The sequence below is a fragment of the Dendrobates tinctorius genome, unplaced genomic scaffold (assembly GCF_039654945.1).
Source record: "Dendrobates tinctorius isolate UK_male_01 unplaced genomic scaffold, ASM3965494v1 ptg000129l, whole genome shotgun sequence".
Lineage (NCBI taxonomy): Eukaryota > Metazoa > Chordata > Amphibia > Anura > Dendrobatidae > Dendrobates > Dendrobates tinctorius.
The window spans coordinates 35690609-35696277 of record NW_027361797.1 but is presented as its reverse complement, the minus strand read 5'-3'; positions in this window follow the sequence as shown (position 1 = coordinate 35696277).

Below are 5669 nucleotides of genomic sequence, written 5' to 3'. Positions count from 1 at the left end.
CAGCTATCATGACATCTTACCGTGACATCTCCCATTGAAACCTACGGGCCCGGTACAAAGTACCCCACCAGCCCTGGCGGGCAATCCAACTTGGCAGAAATACATAACAGAACAGGTTGTCTGGGCTTTTCACATAATCTCAGTGCATATCTAGGCTGCAGAATGCTGACAATAAGTAATTTACCTTCTGTGGCTAGTCTGCACGGTTTCCAAGATATCATCTCTTGCTTCTAATTTAAACGTCCAGGGGGGTGTGTTCTGGCATTGAAATGAGAACTTGTCGTTTCCTCCTCCCTCACTAGTTTCACTTTCCATAGATCACTGCTCAGCGTGTGTCTGGGGGAGGAGCAGCTGGGTGGTCTGCTCGCAGCCAATCACAGCCATGCCATTAGTTAACATGCCTACATGCCTAACAGGATGTGCCCACACTTCTTAGGATTCCTCATTGGCTGAATCAAATCAAACTGGCTCATAGCATTATGGGAACTTCCAATTCTGGTATTCGATATGCAAAATGTATCAGAACTCAGTAGCGGAATTCCGATACCGCGAATATCGGCCGATACCCGATATTTGCCGTATCGGAATGCTCAACACTAATTACCACACATATGGAATGGTACTGCTACTCCTTTCTGGGTATTGTCATTGTTTGTTTTTAGGTTTTATTGTTATCATTGCTTTTATTTGCACAGTTGTGATAATGTTTACTGCATTTCAAGGTTTGCCATTTACAGAAAAGGGAAAGCATAGTGCTCTTTTTGGGACACTAGAGGGGGCATTCTAGTGTACAGAACTCGTAGTAGTTAGGATAGAGTTAAGTGTAGGATAGGCTGCCAGGAGTTAAGGTTAGAGCAGAAGGGAAGTTAGTTCAGACGGGGCCAGGGTGCCCGAAATGTACACAGGAGCTATAGGCCCAGGACGGCTCAGCAGCCACGCAATGTTAAGCAGCGACAGCTCAATTTATCCACGTCCATTGGCCATCAGTTTAGTGAACCAAAGCAGTAGAGAAGGTGTGGTGACTCGTAGCCTGGGCGGACACTCTTAGGGCGGGAGTCAGAAGGACTGAGGAACAGAAGGATGCTGAAGATTCGCAGGGAGTGGTACAGACGGGTCGGTTGCTTTTCCAGAGGCAACCAAATCAGGTGGTGAATGATTTCAAGTCTGGGGTGAAACAGGCAGAAGGAATTGTCATCATGGCAAGGTTAGGCCAGGAACAAGCTGGGAACCAATCTAAGGCGGTCCGGTCCAGGTGTGTGCCGTATAGAAGCGTCAGCAAAGTAGGGAAAGCTGAGGAAGCAAGTAAGGACGAATGTGTAATCTATGATGTGCCAACTGTAGATATATTGTGGGAAGTTATCAGTAATAAAGCCTTTCAAGTTACCATGGACTGTGACTCAGTTATTGGAAGTTGCCTCGGAGAGGGGCCATTGCCGCTTGGGAAGTGCCCAGGGAGACCTGAACCTGGAAACACAGGTACGCCTAACAGTGGATTGCAATTTTCTGTGAGGGAAGGCCAGGACACTGATGCTTTAGTGTCTCTGGCCACGACTATAGTCCTAGCCGACCCTTGCACAGCATCCATTGCATCTCTGTGTTATGGTAGGTGATACTTCACGCACACTTCTCTCCCTGGAAACATGGAAGGTGGAGGAGTTCACCTTTTCCTCTTTAGCAATTACTCATTTAACCCAATCTCATCACTAGCTTCCCTCATCCTCCCTCCTTTTGCAGTGTATTCTGTCTGTATCTACTCTCCCTGCAATCTTCAAGAGTGTATAACATCCCATGGGTCCGGCCATCTATTTTATTGACCACTTCAACACCTGGCTCCTAGACTTTTTTTCTGCTCATTCCCACCATCATCAAGGGTGATAGGTTTACGATATGCGGTACTATGAATGCAATTCCTTGTACAATCTCCCAATAAACTAAGGTCTAAAAATTCCATATGAGTACAAGAAAATGTAAATGTAAATCTTAAATTGATGTCATTCTCATTGAGATACTGTACAGAATTTGGCACAGTTGCTGAATCAGCTCTCCAAATTAACAACATGTCGTCCACATAACGACCATACCAATCAATGTGCTGACGAAAAGGATTGGAATCTGAAAAAATATAAAATTTTTCCCACCAGGCTACGGTGAAAAGCGAGAGCCCATCGGTGCTCCTGTGACTTGGAAATAGAACTGGGTATTGAACATAAAAAAATTATATTTTAGAAGATAAGCAATACCTCTAAGAATAAATTCTTTCAGTTGGTTGGTATGCGCTATAATTATCCAAATGGAATGCAATGGCTGTAAGGGCATATTCGTGAGAAATACAAGAATAAAAGTTGATGATATCACATGGAACAAAACAATTATTGTCAGACCATTTGAACAATTTAAGTTGGTTCATTACCAAAGTCCTGTCCTTCAAAAAGCCTGGAACACGCAATATAAGCGGTTGTAATCGCCTATCAATCCAGATGCTGAGATTTTCAGTCAGAGAGTTAACACTCGATATAATTGGGCGTAATGAAGGAGGAAAAATCAATTTGTGTGTTTTTGGAAGCCCATAAAAACCGGGATCGATGAGTGATCATTCAATAGATATTTTTTGGTTTTGTCATTTAATACTCCTAAATCTCCCCCCTTCATTCAGTAATGACTGCAAAATACCTCTGCACACATTAGTGGGATTATTTGAAATTTTGCGATAAGTGTTAGGCTCATCTAGAATATTCAATGCGAGATTATTGTACAGCGATGCATCCATAACTACTACTGTATGATTCCAGCTTTCTTTGATTTTTTTATGACAAGAATGTCTTCTTGTTCTTATCCTGTCTGGACTCATTTTAACGATATGAAATAAAGGAGAAGTTTTTTATCCATATCCAGCTGGTCGAACCTTATTTCTCTGTTTTTTGCTCATATCCGGTGGTCAGACGGAGTTTGGATCCCAGCTGCAACATTGGAGGCTACCTACTCTTCACACGGTGAGGCTCATTTCCCTTATATTTTTTGTTTTCCCATAGTGTTTATAGTTTGCAACCAGAACTGACTTCAGATTTAAATGGGCCTTTGGATGATAAAGTCACAGTGTGCCCTCTTATGTCTTGACTTTACATATACTGTACAACAATAATGCAAAGTTGATAGTTTCGTCAAAGTTGTTGCAGAATTATTTTGATATGTTTTTTTTCCCCAAAAAACACTAATAGAATATTGCCACAAACATTTCTATTTAAACCTTTTACTTAGGGAAAATGTGATTGCTCTACTCTTTCAGATCACCGGAAGGCATTAGTTTTTTTTAGCTTTTTCACATTGATTCCCATAATAGCAAACTAGGATGTCATGTAACTTTAATTAGTACATTTTAGAAGTCTATAGTACCGATTCATAAAGAATGGTGTCTGAGGAGTGGCGTGCACTTCTGTGTGCTTTGTTACAAATCTTACAGTAAGATTTCTGGCAAAAGTTATGCAATAGCATGAGCTGTGGCGTTGTGCCCCATCCTGCGCCAACCGTGCCCATTTTGGCAGAGTTTAGTCAAAACTAAGGGAAAACACCAAATGCCACGATTTTTGCAAAAACTCCATGATGCATCAAAAAATTGCGACTTTTCACAGCAATGTTAGAATTCTGTCGTAATCACTTTGATGAATCCTTTCCTACTGTAAAGCATGGAGGTGGATCGCTGATGTTTTGGGGATGTGTGAGCTACAAAGGCATAGGAAACTTGGTCAAAGATGAAAGAAAGATGAATGCAGCATGTTATCAGCAAATACTGGAGGCAAATTTGCAATCATCAGCCCGGAAGCTGCGCATGGGACGTACTTGGACATTCCAACATGACAACGATCCAAAACACAAGGCCAAGTCAACCTGTCATTGGCTTCAGCAGAACAAAGTGAAGGTTCTGGAGTGACCATCTCAGTCTCCTGACCTCAATATCATTGAGCCACTCTGGGGAAATCTTAAATGCACAGTTCATGCTAGACAGCCCAGGAATTTACAGGAACTGGAGGCTTTTTGCCAAGAAGAGTGGGCAGCTTTACCATCTGGGAAAATAAAGAAACTCATCCACAACTACCACAAAAGACTGTCATTGATATTAGAGGGGGCAATACACGGTAATAAGAAATGGGGTATGTGAACTTTTGATCAGGGTCATTTGGATGTTTTAGGTTGTCATTATGATTTAAAAAGAGAAAACACAGTAGTTTGACAATAAATAACTTCACCCAAAAACTAACCATAAGTGGAGAAAAAGTTTTGGTGTTATCATTCATATTCTACGACAAAAGGCCAAAAAAGCAAAAATTCTGGTGGGGTATGTAAACTTTTGAGCACAACTGTAAATTATCTACTTTAAGTACTGCTCATATTTCACACACTTCCAGGATTACAGAAACAAGTTTTTGACTTTCTTTTAAAAGGAATCTGTCACCCTTTTTTTGCCCTATCAGCTGCCGGCATTAATATCAGGGGCTTATCTACAGAATTCTGTAATGCTGTAGATAAGCACCTATCTAACCTGAAAGAGAAGGAAAACACGTTAGATTATACTCACCGGAGGGGGCGGTCCGGTCCGATGGGTGTCACGGTCCGGTCCGACGCCTCCCATCTTCATATCGTGCCATCCTCTTCTTCCCTTCCTGTAGTGGCTCCGGCGCAGGCGCACTGCTCTGCCCTGTTGAGGGCAGAGCAGAGTCCTGCAGTACGCAGGCATTAGGAGAGGTCTGGCACCCTCAACAGGGCAGAGCAGTGCGCCTGCGCCGGAGCTACCACAGGAAGGTAAGAAGAGGATGGCATCGTATGAAGATGGGAGGCGTCGGACCAGACCGCGACACCCATCAGACCGGACCACCCCCTCCGGTGAGTATAATCTAATATGTTTTTGTGCTCTTTCAGGTTGTATCGGGAGCTTATCTACAGCATTACAGCATGCTGTAGATAAGCCCCTGATGTCGGTGGCCACAGCTTATAGTCCATGAAAAAGGTGACAGTTTCCCTTTAAAGGGATTCTGTAAACGCAAAAATAACTTTTCCACTTGCCAATGCTTGGTTTGAGCAGTCATTTTGTGCTGACAGTTTCCCTTTAAGGCCGACTGAAGTTTAGCGTATGGAAACTTGGGTCAGTCATGTCCACAAATTGCAGACATGACTGACCCCAAGTGCAGCTACGTATGCTCTTCCCAATATCGGACGACTGCTGCATGCCATTTACATGCCCCAGTAAAGTAGGTAAATCGGACCAAAATATTGTGGGCAGAAATTTTTGTCTCATGGACAGTCGTACCAAGAGAAAAACCGTTTATCTGAACAGAGCCCAATTGAATAACATGGGTCTGTCCGAGCAAGGATCCGCTGGCACGTGGCCGATTTATACGCTCGTCTGCATGAACGCTTAAGATCAGTAGAATTGTATTGGATTAGTTAAGGGACTGTACAGAGTTTCCTGAAATGAGTTTTTTTTTTCTCATATTTAGGAAGTGGTTAGTGAAAAATTTTGCATGTCATCCGAGTGCGAAGCTTTAGGAGCGTGAACTATGTTGGCAAACATGTCTTTAATTGAATCTTCAGATGTGCCCAAGATCGTGAGATCTAATTTGCCGACCATTGCCATACTAAAATTATAGAACGGAGAAATGAGACACGATTGAAATCGG